Raw genomic sequence first — 24,804 nt, forward strand, 5'->3', positions numbered from 1 at the left:
TCTCCTGTATTAATTTGAATATTTTAGCCAGAAAGTTTTTGAACACAGTTGACACAAGGCAGTTCCAAGGGATGGCTTAGTTGTGGGTTGAGATTTCTAATTGAGATTTCCAGGGGTGTTTCCAGACTGGGTGCAAAGAAGAATTAAAGGCTAAATTAAATTATTATCATTATAGTGATGATATCAGACTACATGAGTGGAAATGTATGTGACTGTAAATGAGACATATCTTCTGAAGTTTCCAGTTCAGTTAACACAGGCACCCTCTCTTCATCATGTCATTGCTTGATGTTTGCAAACTGCAGCCAATGTTTAGTCTTGTCCATTGACTTCTTGTGGCTGCACTCCAGCAGACAGAGTTAACCTGATAAATGAAGATGAAAACTTGCCTCATATTCAGTTATAAGACACTTAGGAATAATTTCCACTGATCACTAATACCCACTAACATCTTGCTCTTATCTGCAATGGGAATGCAAATAATCAGCATTTACTCATCGGTGATGGAAACATGTCACCCTTTATTCTTTTTGGTGGTCAAGACGCTGATGATGCACTTTTTCTGAATGGCCTGAAGTGATGGCACACATAGAATCTCTATGTGATGGCATGCAAATAGCCAGAAACATCTGTGTACTTGGGGACAACATGTAAGCTTTCTTTGAAAGATTTGTTTGTTTCTGACACTTTGGTTTTCAGCATGTTCATGCCATTGAACATGACTCACCAAGGAAAACAAAAACAACGGGCAAACCCCTTTATTGGAATTGGGAAACACAACAATTTCCTTGTTTTGGGGGGTTGAGCTGTTTTGAAAAAATACCTATCAACATTGCTGAACAGTGTACCCTCACAACTTGAGAATGTTAAAAGTTGCTGAAAACTGTGAAAATTTGAAAATTGCAATGTTTTGTAAACATCTAAGCATGCTTAAGGCCCCGGGTTTATTCACAGAGTAATCATGTTCGCTATTGGTTCCACTTTACTTGGAAAGTGAAGTGAATCATTATGCGCCGAGAGATTGTATAGTGTAAATGGGGTGCAATGCATTTTAATGATGTAGATGTAAGCCCTTTTCAACAAAAGCCAAGCAATAAATTTAATTAAACTAAACTAATTTCTTAAAACCAATGCATTTCCATGTGGAGCCACACAGCTTTGAACTCCAAGTGATTTAACAGTTCTGCCTCAGTAAACAAAGCTAAACATGCATCAAGGCAGTATATCCTCTGTGATTACCACCCTAAGCACTCAGCAAAAATCAATAACAATAATGTGTGTGAGTGTGTGTGTGTGTGTGTGTGTGTGTGTGTGTGTGTGTGCGTGGGTGTGTGTGTGCGCGCGTGTGAGTGTGTTTGTGTGTGTGTGTGCTCAGTCCCTTCTCTTGACCTTGGAATGGGGGCTGATCAGCTCAGATCTTTTAAGCATGGATACTGACACTTCGAAATGTAAATTCAGATTTACAATAATCAACAATTCAAAGATTAACATGGAATAAAAAGAGCAAAATAGTTCCTCAGTTTGCCAAAGTTATCATATTTGACAGGAGGATTATTGAGCTTTTTAACCTATTGTGTAGGTTTCAGGCTACTCAGCATCCCCTGAAGCTAATACAATAAATCATTGGCTGCAAGACGACCCTTCTACTAACATGGAGAAGGATGGATTATTTACCTATTCTGCAGCCAGCCAGCAGGTGGTGATTGATAAACTTTGGCTTCACTTTAGGCGAGTCGTCATGTCGTCCATCTTAATATACAGTCTATGAACTGCATTTATCAGACAAAGCTAGAAACCAGCTGGTGAATATAGCTGAACTATCAAAACTACAAGCTTATATGCATTGATTGATGCAAAGTAACTACAGATCCCTAAGGTCAACAGCAACTTTAAAAGGCTAGACACTTTCCCGAGTTGAATGATTGAAATGAGAAACATGAAACACATATAACTGTAATGTGTGCAGGTGTGTAAGATGAGAGAGTAGCGGTCCGGGAACATAATGGAGATGCAGTCAGTAAAACCTATAAGGACAACCAGCAAGCAACAGACATGAGCAGCATGTTAAGCGGTCAACAGCGGGAACCTTCACTTCGTAAAAGACATGAACAGAAAAAGGGAACATGTCACCTTTCAGTATCTGTACTAATAACAGAGGAAGACAAATAAGCAGGCTGCTCCCTCATCAATCACATCCAAGGTGCTCTTGAATATGATATGTACCCCAAAGGATAATGAAGAGAGGTGTTGCCCTATTTCTATTCTGCTGTATCCCTCAGTATGTAATTCAAATACTGATGAGATCACCAAACGAAGTAGCTTTGAGTGATATTCTTTCCATCAGCCTGTCTCTCCATGTCTCCTCTTGAAGGACAAAGCTCTATAGTTTGGAACAATAATGCCCACTTTCCTCTGGTCAAAAAACTCACTGACACTCACAAACCTCTCACTTTTTTCTGTAATGGGAATGGATACATTTGGCATTCAGTCCTGCAGTAGACAGGTCTTTATCAGCTCAGGTGCAATGTCGTGAAAACGCATTGAACTTACGGGCGCTGGCATATAAATAACTATGTTTGGGTACCTCTTATTTTAGCTTGGGAGCAAAGTGCAAAGGTGATTTATTTAATTTGTTGGTAACTGGCAAGACAGCAAGGTGGGAGAGCTCCTCAGTTTGCGTCTGTGACGTCGAACACGTCTCACGGTGAAAAGAAACCAAGAGTCAGACCCTTATACTACCGATTGCCTTTATTTGAGGGTTATTGTACACCCACTAATTTCTGTGTAATGGAGGAATAAGAAAGGTGAAACATCTCAACCCCTCCCACTGCAAATCTTCCATTATACTGTACACTACATTTGAATCTCTGAAGCCCCCTTTGTCTGGCAGTAAAGAACACAATAATATCCCTGGAATGATCGCCTTTTCCCTCAGATGTATTTATAGGCTTTGTGATGCTGTTACACAAAGGTTGATGAAAAGCGTTTTCACTGCTTTTAGCAGTTAATTCAATGGAGCATGCTCTCTTCTGAAGGTGTAGACACATATGTATACTATTATTATTTTTGATTGAATGTAGGGACCACTGCAGTTTAAATAAGTAATCCTCCAGCCAACATCCACATAATAGGTGAATTAGGTTGTTTAGAGATGAAGTCTTTTTTCAGAGGACTTTTCACAGCGTTTTGAAAGGAATGTGCATTATTCTGCTTTCCTCTGTCAACACCTCAAGTTAATGTGTCTTTTCTCCTCTCAGACCAGCACACTCTCCTCCCATTTCAACAGACTTCTAACAATATGCATTGAAGCCTGCGGTTGATACAGGGCTTCAAATAGAATGGCTTTCTCCCTGCTGCCTGACTCCTTGCAGCTCCTAATGCAAAATGTGATTTACGTCGACAGAAGTCTCCACAGCCTCCTGCAGCCACATCTGTCTCATTCTCGCTGCACACTTTTAAGTACCAATTTGGGGCCTTATTGAGCCCAGCTTAAAGTGCAAAGAGCGATTTGTCATGCAATCCATTGCTCAAGAAAAAAAATGGATCCCTGTGCATAATAAGCAGCCAGCGAGCACATATGGATCAAAAAATGAGTAGTCTTCGTCTTGTTTGGTCGAGCAGGGACTTCTTCCAAAGCTGGGGAGTCTGCATAGCTGCTGCGCTGGCTTTCTCACTCTGCCAAGTAAAGGCCGAATTATAGTGGGGTTGCACGCACGCATGCACGCAAGACACGCAACACGCCCCTTTCGTGCCCTCTGGCGGCTTGCTTGCGTCCGCCAATTTTTCTAACTACTCTACAAAGGGACGCAAGCCTCACGCAGCCCGCAAGGCTGGTGATTGGTCTGCTTACTACATCCCGTCCGGAGTCTAGTTTCCGGTTTCATGCCCCACAATACGCAGAAATCACGGAAAATTTAGAAGAACGAATATGGAACAAATAGATGAGCACTTGGCAGAAGAGATCCCAAAGTATGACCACTTGTATAATCCGTCACTGGCTGGCCGATTTGTCCGCCAGAAATAGGCTATGAGGAGACGGAGTGGTGATTTAAAAAAACAGTCGACGAAGAAGAAGACGTCTCTTCTTTGTGTGTTTTGTCTTCGAAAAAAAACGTTACTCCGCCTAGTGTTCTGGCGGTGAATTGCGTTGCAACACGCGCAACACGTTAGAAAAGCATAAACCAACACGAGTCCGTTGATGCAACTGCGTGGCCTTCCGCGGTTACAATCGCAGGACTATAATTCGGCCTTAACGTCTCTCATCAAAACAGCAGGATTACATTCAAGGAGTTTAGCTCATAGTAAATGATGCACAGAGTGAAATTGTAAGTACAGGTAGTTACAGAATGTGGCTCCCTGCAGTTGTTAACGATTGTTACCTGCTTAAATTTAGGTTTACTTGAGGCAAATGAAAGGGAATATTGAAATGAGCTATGTTAACACTAAAGCTAGCTAGCTAGCTATTTTGTTAGAAAATGTCTCCAGTGAGCAAGAGTGTGAACGAGCAAATTTGAAATGTAAGAAAAAACTATAGACAGCTCTCTATTTTTTGCCTTAATATCTATCTCTAGTATTTTAAAACAATAATATCAGTGCCTATAGAATGTTGTTGTTTATAATCAGTTAATGCTAATGAAAACTAAATGTCATAATGTCCCACATAACGCTATTGTACCGGTATATCATCCAATTCAATGACCAGATGGATATAAGAAGATTCTTTATCAGAGGTGACAGCTCCACCCATTCAGATGAGAGAGAGAAGCAGGAGACTGACATACTAGCATATCCGTCTTTCCTTTACAAGCAGGAAAATTATTTCTCTCTATTTGAGAAAAGTTCATATTTGTGTTGTCAAATTTCACAATGACCCTGAAATTCTGTCTCTTCTGTTATCTTATACTGAATGAATGCAAGCAAAGATACAGAGAAAAATCACACTCTTTCTGATTGAACCAATCTATGAACTGTCTGAAACAATGGCTATCCGCAGCCCAAAATGAGCCCCCAAAAATAGCTTTCTTTCAATCCTAGAAACGCCCCTGGTCAACGCTGCACACTATAGGATCACAGCTCTGAGAGAGCGCTTTTAACAAAAAATTGGAGGCCAGATGTGCTTGCAACTGCAGAAGTTGCAGAAATCCCAACACATCAGACGTCTATTATCACAGGAACAAGTAGCACAAATGAGCCTCTCGCCTCCAGTTCCTCTTTCAGACCTGGAGATGCAGATCATCCCGGCTCAAGTCGTCTCTGTCTCACACCTTTGGGAAATTAATGTCTGTACTGTGAATGTAATTTGGATAACTGCATCATAATCTAAAAACAACATGGTAATCCCTTAATATTAAAAAAGATATGACTTTTCATGAGCAGCAAGATAGTGTCTTGCCTCTGTCTCCCAAATGAGACAGCGAAATGGACACCGTCCATTCCCAGAAATGACATTGAATTAATCTAAACCAGTCAGGGTTCATCTGGTGATACGGTTGCTATCACTGCAGCCTCTCTTCCTCTCTCTATCTCACCTTCATCCCCATCCCTCTTTCCCTTCTGTCAAATTAACAGAATCGAGGCTGGGGCGTATTGCCTCTGCACCCCGTCCGCCACCTCACTTTCATCTTCCTAATACCAGACAATGTTGCAATTACATTACAGCCTGGTGGTATCACGGATGCCTGTGTCAAGGTGATACCATGTGAGATTACAATTGCGTGTTCACCATGACCTCAAAACAGTATCGGGATGAGAGTGACCAACATTGTGTCTTGAATCAGTGCCTGCAGGCAGAGCAGAGGCCCTTGCAGACGAGTGTTGGCTGCAGGCGAGATGGAGATGCAGGCTGGTGCCCAAGAGGAAACAAAAACAGCCCAGGTGGTCTTTTGAAGCAGGTATTTTCCCACTGAATAAAGTATGTCCTTTGTTCTGTGAAGGGATGTCACAGCATGGCATCTCTTAACCTTGAGACGATACCTTGGGCATCTAGATTTTACTGAACCTTTTTTGTCATAATTAGGTTGAGAGACAATTCCCTGTTTGTATCTCTGTGCTATGTGTGCTAATCTGGGCTGGATGAAAATGTTCTTTGTCTTCCCGGTTCTTTCCTCCATTTTCATTTTTTACATCAGGGAATTTTGACAAAGGGATATCCTTTGCTACAATGATCACATGATATTTGGATTCAGGCACTGCTGGCAGAATAAATAACTTCTTAGTTTTTATTTTCTTCATTTAGATGTAGGTGCACATTTCAAAGCCTTTTTTATGTTCTTTTGTTTTAGTATTTGTAGGTGTTAGTGACTCATGATTGTACATGTGTAACACAGAGCTAAAAAAAACAAGATCACATGAAACGGACACTACTCTTTGTTCACAGTGATTCAATTTCTAATTTCTAAAAGTCTAAACCGACAGTATGTCTCTTGTTGGACATAAAACAGATCCTTACATGAAAAACAGAGGCAGATCTAGAATTTTTCTAAATCACAGGCCACAATTTACACAAAGGGGCCAATTATATGTCCAACATCCAGGCACACTTCCTGATTCAGTAATTGAATTCATTCCTTGTTTACTGTTAGCTCTGTTAGCCATGACCAAACCACATATCATTGGATAATTTTTATTGACTTTGAAACAGCTTAATAAATACAAATTCTCACAAATTGTCATATGTCCCCCCCACTGGTCCCATGTTGATCCGCCCCTGCTTGCAATGTCTGGATAAAGACTTGAAAAATATTCATAATGTGCAAATGAATCACACTGTCACATGTGTCTAGTATGCAAAGCCCTTTATTTTGTGATAATTGATACGAGCTCAAGCACATAGCCTAACCCTCTTCACTACACATGAAAACTGAGTGAACTACTTCCCTGCTTGTGTTATAAAGCAAAGTGTTTAGTCATCTTTTCAGATGCAAACACTAGAGACGTGCCCTTTCAAGACAGAGTTTTAACCTTTCATTTGGGATTCATTTCTTCCAAAGCTACAATCGTACGGAGCAAAGTTCAGCTGGTTGGATCTCAGTGGGGTCTCAACAATAATAGTTATAAATATTTACCATAAGGAGCACTTTGAATGGGATTTTATTGAACATGTGGTTAGCGGAGCTGAATACTCTTGCACGTCTCCTGCGATGACAGGGCATCTCTAAAGTGGGTCTGTATTGTTGAACCAACTTAATGATCAATACTGTATTTGTATTAGAATGCATGGTGCTTCTTTCTTAGAAGATCATAAGACATTGGAGCATTTTACATCCTGTTCGCCGCCTGCTATAAGATTTAAGGTTTAATGCCAAGCTACTTTGGGCACAGTATACTTATCAGATTTGTGTGAAGCTTAACACCAGTCACACTTTAAAGGATAGCCCCTCTCTTCTTTATTTAAATAGCTTAAAGCTTCTTAGATTCAGCCCTGTTGCTGACGTAGCATGCCACTATCCCTGAGTTCATCCCCACTAACCTCCCAATGCACAATTGGGAGGTTATGCATCCAGGGCAATTCAAAGCAAATTTTAACTTTGCTTAATTTATATGTAACTGAAAAATCCTTTCTCATACATAATACCCAAAATCTGGCCATACACAGTATTAGTATTATAGCTTTCAACAAACCATAGCCCATATTGTAGTAATACTTTTTCTCATACTCAAGGTATGTGTGTGTTTTGTTTTGATCTAATGTTTGCAGTTATAAAAACATTTACAAAATTACAACAAGGGACTGATTATGACATCGCTGAATCTAGTGAATATGCATGTGGTCTATTTTACTAACATTCTGTACAAAGCACAGGGTAAATTAGTTTAAAGAAACTTAAAATGAAAATGGATGAAGATGGATGAAGTGACAATGTGACTGTGAAAGTCCACTAACAGTCAGACAGTTCCTTTTCACCAAGCTACTGTCGTATATTCGTTAGAGTAAAACATGTGGATATATGCTTAAAAACACAAAGACATTCTCAGAGAGTCCACCAGATGTCTGTCTTATCTACTTTACCCTTTGGGGGACGACCTTTGACCTAGGGAACCATCTCTTATCAGTTGACGGATGGGCTCAGAAGGAATGTTCTTGACCTGTGTGCCCTCATGTTCGGACACAAAAATGTGCCCTTATCTAGTCAGAAATCCCATGTGGGATGCGTTACATGTGAAGTCATGGGTGGAACCAAACTCCCTATATATGTGTGCTTTCATCTCCTGCAAGTCAGACTTTCACTATTGGCTGTGTGTCTCCGGGTATCTAGATGCCCGTCCCGACCTGTAATTTATTGTAATAAACCTTGTTACACTGAAACTACTGGGTCCTCGGAATCCTTCCTTCATCATCAACAACTTCTACAACATCATTGACCTCTCGGCTGCATCAAATATACGATACTACCCATCCTGTGAGTCTCTTCTCTGTCATGAAAGACAGGAAAAAACACAAATTCAAAAACCCTAATATTTCAGAGCCTTGGAGAAGTATAATGTTCATACTTAAGTGAAAGTTGATGAGATTTTCAAAGGCGGAACTTTTGAGTTGAAGCTTACAAAAGAGCTGAAGAAGGAATGTGACATATATAATTCACATTTCTGCCTTTGTGATGCCATTCTCCTCAAAGTCAGTTTTCTTTATTTCTATGTGGGAGGCAGAGAGAGAAAAGTAATGTGAAAACTTTTGAGTCAGCAGCTGCATAGTGTGTCACCTTAATGTTTGGATTGAGAGCAAGTTATTTAGCTGACAAGAAAGAAAATGCTGAGGTAGAGATGAACGGAAATAAACTGATAAAGATAGTGCAAACTAACACTTGCTTTTGAGGTGAAAACCTACTTATATTTCTGATCTATAGCGAAACACTAAAATGTTGCTTTAATGTCACATTTATTATTAAAAAAAACTCTTTAAAATCTACATTCATAGGATGAACCTGGCTCATCACGCTACCTGGTGTTTCAAACTATCTCGGACGTTACAGGGCCTACACTTCAATAATAGTATGGGATGTGAAAAATATATGTCACAATAACACAAGCACACACACACACACACACACAGGTAAGTGGGTGTGTCTTAGCACGGCCTTCCAGGAGTGTGTTTTAGGGGATTTAAACTTAACCAAAACAAAAATGGAATTAGCTTGAAGTAAATCGACTATGTAAAACGTATTACAAAACAGTGAGACTCATAGCAGCCGGGACATCATCTGTTTTTCACCCACATTAAAAAGTATAAATATCAATCATTCCACTGCTGTGACATTACGTCAGTTGTATGTAAATATGTGACTTGAAAAATGACTAGAAAGGTCAGCTGCCTTTTAATGTGAACAATCTTATTGCCACGGCTACTATGACAACCACAGGCTGTCACCCTGGTAACAGCATCCTAGACCTGTTCACCAGAAATAATCCAAAAGGGATACAGCAGTGTGACCCTGACACACACCCACACACACACACACACACACACACACACACACACACACACACACTACCATGAAAGTCTTGCACGTACAAAGGCGCTCCAGGAAGCCAAATGCAGAGCCGGTGTCTCACTGATTACAAACAATGTGAGACACCTCTAGGCTGCTATCCGGTTCCTCTCAGCATGGTAAATATTGTAATGTAGCTTTTTCTCTGTTTATTCCTCGCTGCCTTCTTCACACTACGCTTGCCTTCTCATCGCGTGTCACCCACCATTTAAACAAAAGTTCATCAATATTCTGTTTTTACCTGAGCTGACCGCTGACATTCACTAATTACTCTGATCCGAAATGACAGCGGGTCCTTTCAAAGTGAGAAAACCACATGGACTACAAGCTGTATCCTTGTCCTGCACTGATGAATCACACTATATATACAGATTTTAGAACGGCATGAGAATAAAACATGAGCCAAACACTACCAGAAATCCATATCCATTATCCTTGCATGCATGCTTTTCATTTGCAATACGGTGTGGCAGGAGCTATATTGATTTCCAAGCCTTTTCTCCTACTTTGTACATGATGTAAAAGCTTGTTTTTTCTCTGTATTTGAATTCAGCATGTTAGTTACCACGGTTGGACAGTGCTTAGTAGATCATAAGTGATTATTATTGGTGTCATTGGTGTGGTGAACTCGACGTTCAGTAAATTTCACAAAATGCTGTTTATCATAATTTTAAACAACTTCACACACTATCATGTGTCCTTTAGCTGAAAATGTTTCTCTTGCTTAAACTTACTCTTGGTTCTTATGCATTACAACAAACAACAATGGCACTTAGTAGAGTGCATACTAAAACCAGTCTCCTTGAATCCATTCAGAGCAGCGCATTGCACACACTAACATATATCAGTCCCCTAAATGTGCTTGATTTTTCCATCAAGATCCATGAATTATCCCTTAGAAAATCTGTGAAAATGTGACTCTTGCCCCTGATTCATATCACATAATATCACCAATATTTTTGAGGAAATCTGTCCAGTAATTTTTGGTAATCTTGCTTACGAACAAATGGAGTGCAGTGAAAACATAATCTCCAAAGCAGAGGTAGCAAATGTGTATTTTATGTGCATTTATTTCCCTTTCTTTTAATTATTTGTATTGTCTATTGCTATTTATATTCTGTAATATCACTTTTGTTTACCTCTTTTTGCTGCTTCAACAAGTAAATTGGAATCAATAGAGTCTCTTATCTTTAACTTTCTCTTATACTGGTATTTATTTAAAATGAACTCTGTACAGTAATAAATATGAGCACAATGGTTCATATAAATGTACCAGAGGTAGTCTCTTAGACAAATTTGCTTCTGCAGTCCCAGGCAGGATGATGTTTAAAAGAGAACAGAGAAACTTATCCTAAATTGTAAATTGTGCTTTTTTAATCCAACCTTTATACTTAACATTATATAACGGCTCATTTCCACTCCAGCCTTTCTTGGGCTTGTATATTAAACAAAAGCCTATCAAGTTAATTTAACCCATAGTGTAAGCATGTAAATATTAAAAACATGCTTTCCACATACACACATTAAATCCTTTGCAGAAAAAGGAAATTTCATCCTTGCAGGGTAAAATCTGGAATCACATTAAAATGAGGCCACTGTGTGTGGAAGAATTGCGATGACCCAGCTGTTCTCCTCTCGCCTTCCTGCCCAAAGGCTTATGATCAAACACTACAACAGAGTCATTTTTATCAAATTTGACACTTTTGAAATGTAGTATTTTCTTTAGTTGCCCATGAGCAGCACAGGCACTATGATCCCACTCTGCTCTGTGTGCAAACAGCTTAACAGTCAGTGTTGCCCAATTTCTCCTCTACCTCACCGCGTCACTCCCCCCTGACTGATGACTCAACCCAATCAGTCCTTCGGTGTGCAGACCATCCTAAAAAATATCTATCAAACACACATCCTCTTCATGGTTGCGTTTTCCTACTGTCATGCTTGTGAAGGACTAGTAAAAAAATTAAGTCACTGTGGTGAATCCTGGTCGTCCATACTGTTATTTGCTCTGTCACAAACCACAGCTAAAGAGGCTTCACCATGCCTATCTGTTAGCTCAGGACTGCTGTTCTCAACAGCCTTGTTTGTCGCCGGCTGGAAAACGGTTTTCTTAGCAGTGATTGTTAAGCGGTAAGTACCCAAGTTAGCGGCAAGCATCCAACTTGTCAGATTCCATCGCTGGAGTTTGATTTGAGCACCGTTGACCCTGATTGCGGCGGTGGGCGAAGCAGCTCTGTGCAGCAGAAGAGCGTTCAGCTCTGCTCTCCGCCAAAAGCACAGCTTGGTCTCTTTCACTGGATCTCTGAATATGAGCGTGTCAATAAAGCCACTGCACACGGCTGCATATAACCCTCTGGCATGATTGCTCCCCAGACTGAATTGATTCAGGCTCTGTTTATCTCATTAGCTTGTAGCGTGTAATCAATCACACAAGGGCAATTGTTTCGGTCCTCAACCCACTGTGTATTATAACTCCGCTCCTATCTTCAGTGTGAACATTGTATTGTCTACAGTTAACTAGGGATGAAGCTACACTGAGCTGCATGTGGGGACAGCACATTCCAATGATCCTCAACAGCGCTAGGTGCTGAGGTGTCCGCGCAGACAAAAGACGCAAGTGTACAAAACGTGTACACACATAAACAAAAACTCTTGCACCTGTAACAAAAGAGCTCTCACTCCAGCTCTCTTTGGTTTGAATTAGCTAAATGCTCATTCTGTCTTTACACAGTCAAAGTAATATGCTTTTTATCAGTAGGGTGTCATTTGGCTTTGTTAAATGCCAATACTGTTGCCAAATTCATTCTTTGGAAATTGTTCCACTGCATAAACGGCGCCAGAACTGATCTTTTTATTTTTTATACAAAAAGACAGTTGACAATAATAATAGCTTTTTTAAGGAAATTTTATTTCAATAATACAATTGCAAAATTCTGTACAAATTTAATTGTTATAAATCTTATCTTCAGACTAGTGACAAATCTGGCGACTATCGTCTAATTTGGAAATCAAAATCAAGCTCACTGATTTGTGACGGAAGTCCCATTTGCCTTTCTAAGCTTCCATTCTCAGATCTGTAATTGTACTTCTGTGTTGCCACGGTGGCTCACCTATTTAGAATGAGCCGCATGTGACGTCATCCCCCAATCAAACAACTTTTAGCTACATTTCAGAGAGCAAAAAGCTACTCCTGGTAAAATGTTTTTGGCAACACTTCCAATATGTCGCCTGTAAAATGGGCAGAGCTCTGTAACCAATACGAGGCACCAAAATCTGTGTTTTGATTTGGTCAAGTAGGTTAATGAGATAATCATCCCACACCTGATTGCTAAACCGAAAATTACAGATTTTGATGAAGTAAAATATTGAACAGGATCCTCTGCAGACCAGTAAAAGTCAAATGTACTAGTGAAAGAGTTGTATAGGATGGGTGTGCACTGGACACCATCAAACTGCAGCCGAGGACTCCGCCTTTGCCACTTTCACGAAGCCACTTTGTTAACCACACAGCCCTTTTGACAAACCACCCCATCGCAGATACATCAGCAGCAACAAATAATTATTTCACTGATGGAGATAGCTAGCTGGTATATAATGGAACCACCACTTTATCTTCTGAGCAACATCTCACAGCAGTAATTTCGAACAAGTATCTCTGGCAACCTACTTTTGCTGCATTCCCTCTGTAATTCATAAAGACGAGGCCCAGACATTAAAAAGAAATTCACTTCAGGCTCTCGTGGGAACAACAGTGACTACAACACTCATTCCTTCTCGTTGAAATCCTCTCAAACTGTAGAGTTTGAGAGTTTTGAATAGAGACAGTATAATGGGTCCCTCTGTGTGCTGTTCTGTTGATCTTTTAAAAACAAAACCAGACTGAGCCATTCCAAAAAAAAGAAAAATCACCTGTGTGACAGACAAATTACTATGCTAGAGACCGTCACACAGCTAATGGTAATGTCAGTGTGTTCTGATCTGTAATTCACTGGTGCTGGGTCAGATTAGTGTATGTCTGGATATGCTGCACTTATACAATGATGATTTGGGTGTGGTAAACCTGATCAGTGGTTTCTGAAATAATTTGTGCAACTACTCAACTGCTCGAGGGAATAATCCAACAAAAAACACTGACAAAGAAAAGGAAACAAATAAAGCGGGTTCAATCAATACTTAAAGGCCTGGATTTCAATTTTGGTAGCAAAACAATTGGTTGAGTCTAACTAACTTAGAAGTAACGATTGGCTTTCATTGAAATCTGGCTCACATATATTGTATCTATTTGTTATCAATGACAGGGATGTATTCATAATAATGGAAACTAACATTTCAGCATCAAAGTCCTGCGGCAGTATGTGCGTATTGGGCATTTGAATGATTTTCCTTTATAAGAACATAAAGAACATCCTTTGTGGAGACACTGGTGCTCAACTGATACAAACTACAGCTTGTATAATATGAATGCTGATCTTCCTCAATAATCTCCACATATTCTTTAAGTGGTCATTTTAAAACCAAAGCGTATGCAGACATGCTCAGTAGATGTAGCCTGAGGGGTCATCGTGCTGCAGCCCTCAAGACTGCGAATGGAAACTGTATATCAGACATGCTGGTATTAAGCAGAGAAGAGTGAGGGTTGGCACATGTCAGTGTTTCTTTAGGTTGTGGAGTAGGTTTGTATATATTAATAGAACAAAAAATAAATAAGAATAGTCCACGTCTTCAAAAACTTGATGATCCTCTTTGGTTCAAAGTCGCATCACTAATGCAATGATTGTGAAAATGATTAAGAGCATGAACAGTTTAAGCTCTTAATTTTGTGTCTGTATTTTGCAGTTTGTTCACGGTAATTATTTTATATCCAAGAAGCTTAACAAATTAATGCTGGTGCAAGGTCATGCTTCCTGCTCGCTGCTCTTATTAAACTATTAATTAGAGCCCAAGGCAGTGAGGCGATAAATGTGCATGGTAGATAAATGCCACCTTGTCCTTTAAAACTTTTGACATTAAAATCCGTCCTGACAATTTGCTGGATCTCTGAGCACTCACACTCACACACACACAGTCCACAATATATCTAAAATAGGTTACCCCCGCTCAGGCGCTGGAGGGATGGAGAGAGTTTTGACTGAGAATATACGTCCTATTAACAGGAAGTCAAGGAAAAGCCGAACTGTCTGGAGTGCTTTAAACCCACTTTTTCATGGCGTATTAGCGACAACCTTTATGCATTCACAAGGGAGCCGGGGTCACTTTTCCTGACAGTGTGATTCAGGGATACAACAATGTGAGTGAGAGGTAATTGGCGCTGCGTTGCACATGAAATGTCATGCGAGCAACGACAAGAACAATAACAACAGGCTAGCTAAGGCCTGTCATCTCTGGCTCCCCAGCACTACTCTGTTTGGCTGCTCCGAACAATTCTTCTACCTTTTCTCCTGTCAGTAACTCCCCTGAAAATGTCAAGTCTTCCACACACTCGAAATAGGAGAACCAAACACAAACCCTCTGCACCAGTCCTACTTCATACTTCACACCGTGTAACAAGTATGATTGCAAAGTGACAGTAAATTAATTTTGCACATTTAGCTTCATGGATAGAATTTAAAATGTAAAGCAATGGTTTTAATAGTTTGCTCATTAGTTAATCTGATTGGTGTCAGCCTTAGAAATTAATTTAGAAAATGGAAGCCATAATGCAATAGCCCTTGCTTACTTATACATGTCCTACTGGATCTTGGGGCTGCCTTTGATCAGATGGTTTATTACAGAGACCGGAACATGTGATTTGGATTGAGGGAATCACAGCAGGTTGGTTTAAGTCATATTTATCGGCTAGACTTCAGTTTATTCATGTTAACAATTACTCGTTCATTCGCAAAGAAGTTAGTCATGGCGTTCCACAGGGTTCAGTGCTGGGAACTATCATCTTCATGCTATACATGTTTTCTTTTGGTTAAGGAAAGATCACACATTTGTCTACTGCTAAGCACACCCAGCTCTATTAATCAGAGGTAAATGAGATCATATAGAGGAATGAGGTAATCAGTATTCAAAGATGAAGTCATATTATATGACCCTATACATCTTAGAGAAACGTGTTTCGATCAAACTTAGTTTGGTTGTTATTAGCTTGATATTGTTGTAAGTTTGCTTGGAGTTATTTTTGACCAGGATATGTCCTTGGACTCACATTACAGAAGTCTCTAGGACAGCCTTCTTCCACCTGTCTAATATTATCATGATTAGAAATGTTCTCTCTCCAAAGGATCTTACAAAGTAGTCCATGAATTGGTTCAAAATCTAGACTGAGAAATAGTTTTATTTGTGCTCAGTGTCCTGATAAGTCTGTGAAAATCCTCCAGTTGATTTGAAATGCAGCAGTGCGAGTTGTGTGAGGAAACTAAAGAAAGAAATTACATTTCTCTCATATGAGATTTACTGCATTTTTTCTCCCTGCAAAATCTCGGATTGAGTCCAAATCACTCTCCTTTAAAAAGCCCTTAATGACCAAAGTCCATGGTATCTTAAAGAACTCATTGTACTGAGCTATCCCAATAAATCACTTTGCTCTGAAAAAGTCCAAATGTGTGCAGCAGTACTGTTCTGAAATGTGTACATGAACAAAGGTGAATTATCAAAATCGAATGCTGCCAGCACAGTAAATCCCTGCACAAGTTCTCAATCACTGTGGCTAAATTAGATCTCTACCGTGAATTTCTGCCAATAAAGCTTGAACACAGCCAGGAAGAAGGGGTGAGTATGACCACAGATTACCTGGAGGAAGATGTTTGCAGACAGGTCAGTTTGCGCTGAACATACTTTAGCAGGCTTACTTTGCGTTACATGGAGAAGTATATAACCTTATCCTCAAATTTTAAAAAAAATGCAGTTATAGTGTGTAATTAGTCATATGCCTGTTGACTTCAGAAAAACAAAATCGGGTTAAAAAAGTTGAAATAAGGTTTTACAATTGAACCAGAAAAGTCAACATAATTGTTATCCACTTTGTCTGTGATGTCCATTTTACTCTTATAACACCATTTACTAATCTCCCATGTCCATCAGCATGTAGTTTATTAGGTGCTAAAGACATTTTAATCTCTAAATACCACTCTGTGTGTTTATTGTATGTGCATTATCTTCTTTAACACTCGCTGCTTAGGATAATCACAATATAATTTTTCAGACAAGGATGTGTATATGTAAATGAATGGACCCTCCTGTCCGAACTTTGCAATAATTATGCCCATATTTGTGCCTGTATTCTGAAACCTAACAGACAAAGACAGAACAGACGAAAAGGAGCAACCAGAAACTGTTAGGGGACAGTGTAGCCCTTGTTGCTCAAGTAAGACAACCATGGCACACAAGGAAATCTCAACAATGGCGTAACTTTTTGCGGAGGCCTTTTACAACACAGATGCTTTAACCACTTTTTCGAGAGGTACATTATCACAGTCGCACTGCTGTCAGAGACACTTAACTCTACATTTCCCTCTCATGAATGTATTGCTTAACAAGCATTTCAATGCCAAAAAGAATATTGGAGTATGTGGACAGTGATAACATTCCATTCCATTACATTACGTTTCATTTAGCTGTCGCTTTTATCCAAAGCGACTTACATTAAGTGCATTCAACCATGAGCGTACAAACCCAGAACAGCAAGAATAAAGTATGTAATTTGCTTAAAAAAAGCCAAACTACAAGGTGCGATATGTAAGTGCCACTACACTTTATTATCATTTTATATTTTAATATAAACACCAGAGTTGACGATGGCTATTAGACATTATTTTCTTAACCAAGGTGTAGTTGTCGAATTGTTTCTTGTTTCCTAGCTTTACTTAATATTTGTACATTGACCACCACTAGTGATTCTTCATAGCATGTTCATAGGATGAGCCTTTCCCCTGTTAAGAGCTGGACAGACACTTAGGTCTTGTTAAAGCTAAGGGATTTATGACAAAGCCTCTGGGATCTTCTCAAGTGGGTAATTGACAGAGCCTGTTTCTGCCTCCAAACAAGGACTTTTTTGTTGTGCCGTGTTGTTGTCTAATCTGAGAGTAATTACCGGAGCGATCCCTGGAAGGAACTGGATGTTTCTCAAACAGAATAAATTGGGGAAAAATCATAAAAGATGGAAGATGCACTATGAAAGTTGTAATTGTTAACAGATTCTTACTTTGGTAAGTGTAATTATGATCTTTAGATTGAAAATAACAGATTTGGTGACTTTTTCTTTCTATGCAACACATCTGATTATGGCCTGAACAAATGGTTAGATTTAATATTGGGCATATTACTTTATATCTGCTGTTGGATTAGACTTTTGACATTGTAGGGGTTGGTGTTATTAGTATACTGTGTTATTCTGTTTTAACTAATACAGGCCTCACCCTCAGCGTTCATCGCCACTGCCAAGTCCCATCATCATTGTTAAACTGGATGACGATAAGGGAAGACCTTATTATGTGATACGATGCTCTCTGCCTCCCGACTATAGACACCTACTGTTATGCAGAACATAGAGAACTCTATAGCCTAACACTCATCACCATCTCCACCATACTGATTATAGCCGAAGCTAATTTAACCGAGAGAGACAACAGTGGGACTCCTCCTGTTGGCTCTTTTTCTGTTATTTAATTTTAACATTCAAAGAAAATATCTGAAGATGGTGGGGGGTTCCACTCTATTCCTTGGTCACTGTGTGTGGCAGAATATGGTTTGACAGTGGGGGAGGTACAGCTGCAGGGCTGGGTCAGGAGCTGTTCTTATTGTTTGTGCTTGTAAATATTGTAGACAGAGTGTGTGTATGTGTGTGTGTGTCTGTGAATACTTTACACTATGTGACTGCACATAATATACACCGCCCCCAGTCGCATTTCTGCTCCTTTTCCTAATCTCTTGTAGGCCTGATGAATATGAACACAACTGATCCCACACTGCCAGCTGTCTCTAATACCCTCTTTTTTTTCTAACACAACAGTTCTGCCCCCGGACACTGTGGGTAACCACAAATACACATAATGAGATTAACCCCCCACTCCCAGTCCCACCCCCCAAAAAAATTCATTACAAAGAAGGGGAAACTTATTTGAATACCGTGCAGCATTTCTGATTGAACCAGTAAACAGCCTCACAAGCCGCGGCAGCAGAGCCCTGCATGTGAAACAGAAAATGATGTTGTTCATTTTATGATGCTCTAACTCGTATCTCCACTCTTAGCATGAGCGGCAATGTAAGAAATAATAATGCAAAGTCGTGAAGAGTTTTCAAAAAGACATTGTAAATATCCAAAATAGCTACATCCAGGCGGGAGCGACACAACACAACAGACATTCACTTAAAAAGCACTGACTATAATACAGCACAATGTGGAGAAAAAAGGGGCAGCTTTCACCACATGCCATTGTTTCATTGGAACAAAGTTTATTAATTCACTACCTTTCAGGATTGTTGCCCATCCTCCTCATCCATCCACCCATTATCCATAACGTTTATCCTTTGAGAGGTTCAGGGAGTTAGCTGTATCCAATTCACCAGCAGGGAGGGAACCTAGGCAGGGAACACCCGGACAGGACCCAGTGAATCACAGGGCCAACTATGCACACTCCTGGACAATATAGAGTTTCCAATCAACGCAACCCAAACCTGCACATGCACTGTCCGAAAGAAGCTGGAGTACCCAGAGAAAACCCCTCAAAGACAACCTCCACACAGTAAGGCCACCGGCCAAGCTGGGATCCGATCCGAGAACCCTCCAGCCATCCCCTCTTTCATCCTCAGTTCTGAAACCTGTCTTTTAACATAAGTGAACATTGATCCCGTACACTAACTGTGATAAGATTTGTCAACCATTGCTGAAATCGCTGGGAAGAAGGCTAAAAGCGGTTAGAAAGGATTTGAACATTGGATTATTCTGCGTTGCTGGTCACTCCGAGCTGCTCTGATGTTCCTTGGGCAAAACAACTGCTGTCTCTGGAGGGAGGAAAGCTGTTGGAGAGAAGAGCCACTGCCATCACCAGTCTGTGGAGCAAAGTTTATTCTAATTCCTCCGCAGGACATTAATGAGCCAGGATAGTGGCTGTCTTAATGGGCAGCCAGACAGATTTTAAGTGTCCCATGGAGTGTAATCCACAGAGGTACAACATCACTGCTACAAAGCCCAACAGACTGCTCTTAGTCTTCATTTTGGTGTAAATTAGCTTCTAAGCTGTTCATTACAAAGGGCATATGCCCAGTATGTTTCAAGCCTTTTTAAGCATCATGGACCATAGTCATGCCATCATATATATGTACACAATTTAGACTTCAGCTTTTAACACTGCTGAACAGAGGGACATATATATTGTACTTGTTTTTGAATATATTTGTAAGCAGTTGTTGTTGTCGTTGTTGTTGTTGCAAGATGACATGTAACTTTAAAGTGAACTGCGACTTTATACTATACTTTTTTTAATGAAAAATGATTGAACTCTCTCTCTCTCTCACTCTAGTTATGTCTGTATCTATCTATCTATCTATCAGAGCTAAAACTGACCTTTGATTTTATTTCTCACTATAAACTTGGCTTAAACCAGTTTCAATAATAAGAAAGAAGGAGTTATGCTAGGGTTTCTCGAGGTAAAAAAATGCAAATTACAATCAGGTAGATTAAAATGGTTTGCACCTGCAGCAGCAGTGTATGTGTAATCCATTGCAACCTACAGCACATAACCCTTACATCCTGCACTTGTCTGCTGTCAACATGCAACTTCCCCAATCTGTAGTAGAATTATGGTTAATAATCATGATTGTGAAGATAACCAGGGGAAATGTCCCTGTGGAAATCATTGCACTGGATTTGTCTACATAGGCAGCGACTAAATTCCCATTCCCTAACCCTAACCCAGTGGATCTGGCTTTCTGTGTCACATCTGGATTCCAATGGATGAGCAAAGTGATACTTCATTTTGACTCTGTTTCTCCAAAGCCCACATTAACAATATGGCAAGATATGAGAGCACTATATTAAAGACTAACTCCTACCTATACTTACTCAAGCACATACTGTACTGCATATGCTTCCTACTGTGGGCTGGTAAGGCGTATAGAGTATCTCATGTCGGCTGCTTCACTCCTCTGTTGCCTAAGGCTGGACAGCTTCACAGCTGGATCTGCAGAGAAGCTCAGTCACCTTCAAGGAGAAAACCTACAGCACACACGTAACAGACATCGAACACAGAGTGAATTTTGCCCAGTGGAGTTGGGTTCAAGCCAAGCTCTGGGTGTAGGTAGACATGCTTTACAAGCACCCACATGCTGCCCCTTTGTTTTTTCAAACCTCCACAGCTTCGTCAGTAGCTTTCAAAACATTTGCGCAAGGCCTAATCCCTTCGTACAAGTTATTGCACTGTGCAACCATGTGTGAAATGAGCTCCCAGTGATGAACATGTGTACTAAACATATGACACGCAGCTCATGTATTTTTTCGAGATAACATACATGTATTGTATAACGTGTATATTACAATGACATTTACTCTATGATATTTGCAAATGGTTACCACTTAATGATGAAGGACGCTTATTGTCACTAAAGGTGTGAATTAATGTAGGCAGGTACGATGAATTATAAAGAGAAGCTTTGTGTTAAAATTAAATGTGTGCAAGTGCACCTTGTTTGTTTTATAAGTTCCTTGGTTCCCAAAAATTACTGCACATATGAGTAAAGTGAAAATAAAACATTATAAATCAGCTTTTTTTTACATTGTTGCAGAGTGTTGCGATTTAAGGCTTTTCCTAATTGATTAGAAATAAAATGGTTTGATTACCTTACCAAAGACATGTTGATAAAACATATAAACAAACAACTTCAGGTTAAATTTTTTTATAAAATTTTAATGGTTGTATAAATTATTTAAAAATGAATATAGTATTACAAAATATTTAATAACCATTGAAGGTGTCAATATTCCATTCTATTTCATTCTGTACTGTAAGCCATGATTTACAGTAGCAGAACTGCAGACACATTAGTTGTGTATTTCTGGCTCCCTCAGCACTTTGTGTGTTGTTTGGCCAAGGCGACAGAGGGAACCATGAGAGCAGAATGAAATGACAAGCCGTCCGCTCCCATACATGAGATCTGGATGCTATTTGCTGACATTGGCAAACTGAGCAGAAACTGAATATGTACTGTACACGGTCAGGCAGTGCGGCGCTATGGAAGCATGCTAACACCCATGTGAGAAACAGCTGGGAACACACACACACACACACTCATGTTTGTGCTTCTATCTTAGTGAGGACATTGGTTTACATAATAATGCATAATAAATTCCCTAGCCCCTTACCCTAACCTTAACCATCACAACTAAATGCCTAACCCTAACCCTAACCTAACCCTAACTCTAAAAAGTCAGATTATTGTCTACACAGGAAAACATACAGGTTGTTATTTAATTTTATTGTATTTCCCAGTGTGGTTTGATACACAACCTGCAGTGACCAGAGGTTTGAGTTCATCCCATCATATAATACACATTCCCCCAGCACCAGTGATTATCAAATAGCTATTCAACGGCATTTTAATTAGCTACTACTAAAAATTCCACAAAAACAACCAAGAAACATCTTCAATCCGTCCTATTCATTGTTGGATGCCCTTCCCCTCGGACACAGTGGCCTGAATGTGAAAATAGGAACTTGAGAGAAAGCATTTTTGTCCAATATGCCTGATGTCATGATGGGTGTCGGCGTACAACCCTGTCTCCTAAAAGAGTGAGGCGATGTGCGATGACACATGAATAACGCCTTATGACTCCAGCCCAGACCTCTGGAGCAGTGAGCACGGTTTTCCACCCAGACGACTCAGAGTCCCTGCTAACTGAGGAAATACATATAATTAGACACTGAAACCTGCTCAATTGATATCGCCAACGCACATTTCACAGCTTGTTCACCCCCATCACAACAAGGTTTCCTGCTTTTCCTCTGTACCTTTCTCATTGTCTCATTAGTGGAACATGGGTGGAAACCATGCATGCACTATGATTGTCTTTTTCTTCTCAGGACCAAGGACGAAAGTTGCTCGTGCACCTGTGCCTGTCAGGAGAACACCCTCCGCCACTGCCCCGGGTTTTCCGAGGCAGGTGTCAGAAATACAAACGTACAGCCCACTTAACTCCAACTCAAGCTCCCCCTTCAACTCAAGCCAATGCCCCGCGTTTGTTCGCTTCTGTGGACAAGTTGTTATTTTCTGTCTGGAAGGTTGTGTTCAGCTCCCTAGGGTCACCAGTGGGAGAGCTCTGTCTGACTTCAAATAAACACACACACAGTTAATTTTCCTCACACAATCATCCTTTTTCCTCCTGTTGTTTTTTAAATGATTTAATCAAAGTGAATTAACGGAATCCAAATTCCAACCGGACCTTGTGTGTATCTGCTGGTATTTGTCGTGTGAGTAAATCTCTCCATGCCCTTCTCCTATCTCAGCATTCAAAAGCTCATCACAAGGATTATCAGCGATGCATCTGGCTGACACTGACTCTTCTTCTTCTTCTTCTGCTACCCCCGGGTTCGTGCATCTCTGCATCTCTGCATCATGCACCCCCCACCACCATCACCACCATCCCATTCTCACTTCCACCGTGGTGCTGTTCACGCCAACACAGGGACAAAGACGGCAATCTCCCCACTGCTGCTCCAAAACCTGATCCGCATGGAAATCGGTTCCTCTCTGTCAAGCTCATGTGCACGCTCTCAAAGCGCCTCTCACTTCTAATTCTGACCCCGCCAGCCAATCAGGCGCGGAGGAAGCAGAAAGAACAGAAAGATAAAGTGGCATCATCATTTCTTACCTCGTTCAGAGACTCCAGTGTGAGGCTGCTATTCCCAGTGCAGTCGGCAGAAGGACTCCCATTCATTCTAGAAATCCAGTTTGTGTCCCTGTCGTGTGCTGCTGTCCCCCCCTTCCTCCTCCTTGTCCCTTGTCGAAAGAGAGGCAGCGTTCAGAGCATCCCCTTCTTTTATTCTGCCGTGCAAGCAGACACCCGCCTTCATGCCGTGGATGATGGAGATAAAGAAGGAAAAAAAAAAAAAGAGGTGATAGAAAGCAAAGAGAGGACGCAAGCTCCCAGGATTTATTCTCCTCCTCCCCTCCCTCTCCGCTCTTCTTGCGCTCACACACGCTGAAGCAGGCGCATGAGGGGAGACGTCAGAGTCTCCCGGACAGCGATGTCTGTGTTTTTGCTCCGCGGCTCCTCACCTCTTGTTTCCCCCCCTCTTCTCTGACACTCTTTGTATCACCCTGCTGCCGTCCCTCTCTGTTAGTCCCCCTGCCCGTGGCTCGTTGGTTCACACTCTGACGGAGGCTGCTCTGCCGTGACGGGTGAGACAGCTGTACGCATGCAAAGACATCTGTGAATGTGCTTATGTTGGGATGGGGGGGATACTAAAGTAGCCTCTTAGCTGCGATTGAGACCACCCTCCCCTCCTCCCTTCCAGAGATGGCCTTTCTAATGGCATGTACCATTAAAGCTGGGAGCAGGGTGGGCTGCAGCACTGTAAGGAGAGAGGGGGATGGAGAGACACACACATACCCATAGGGGGAGAGAGAGAGAGGGGAATGGGGAAGTTACTCTGGGAGAGGGGAATAGAAGGAAAGGGATGGAGATGAGGAGTTAAAGAAGAAGATGTGGTTAAAGGCAAGAACAAAGAGCAACATATGTGTTCCCTGTATAAGATGTAAAATGTGATAATAACTGGCGAACTGTAGCAGCTTCAGACCGGGTCATTTTTTTTTGCAGCTGGCAGATGCACCTATGACCTCACTGTACAGACCTGTCATCCCTGATGAAGACGTGTAAAGACAGCAGCTTTGGACATATGCAGGATCATCATAAGACAGGAGCATATGCTGGTTTTGGCAGCGGTGAATTAATTCTGGAAGAGCTGCAATTGTGTCACAGATAAAGTATTCCCTCATGCATGACAGAGTGCACAATAGCACACGTGCAGAAACATATTGTCGAAATTGGGTGAAATTAACACAATTGTTTTGCATGCACAGAGAAATAAGAGAAATTCTACTTTGAAAAAGACATACGAGCTGTGGCGAACATGCGCAATATTGTGGCCCAGACTTGCCTCTACCATATGAAGCAGCGGGTGAATCTCCTTTCAGACAACGGCAAATTAAGTTCAAACTATGGTTTGCATTGGGGTGGATGTAGGACAGGACGTGACGTATACAATCCACTCAGCACATTGACACCAGTGTCTTTTAAACGTTATAATTTTACCTTTGAAAAAAATCTATCTATCTATCTATC

The 24,804-nt window shown here is 40.7% G+C and overlaps 1 protein-coding gene across 3 annotated transcripts in view; it reads right to left on the reverse strand.

The window, feature by feature from the left end:
- The window catches only part of b3gat1a (beta-1,3-glucuronyltransferase 1 (glucuronosyltransferase P) a), an 86,798-nt gene extending 62,934 nt beyond the window's left edge, over positions 1-23,864 (reverse strand). For all 3 annotated transcript variants that reach the window (XM_062385711.1, XM_062385710.1, XM_062385709.1), the window contains exon 1: positions 23,332-23,864. The gene's annotated coding sequence lies outside the window, so the exon portion shown is untranslated. The remainder of the gene's footprint in view (positions 1-23,331) is intronic.
- Between the last annotated feature and the right edge of the window lie 940 nt (positions 23,865-24,804).

This window comes from Platichthys flesus, chromosome 4 (genome assembly GCF_949316205.1).
Source record: "Platichthys flesus chromosome 4, fPlaFle2.1, whole genome shotgun sequence".
NCBI lineage: Eukaryota > Metazoa > Chordata > Actinopteri > Pleuronectiformes > Pleuronectidae > Platichthys > Platichthys flesus.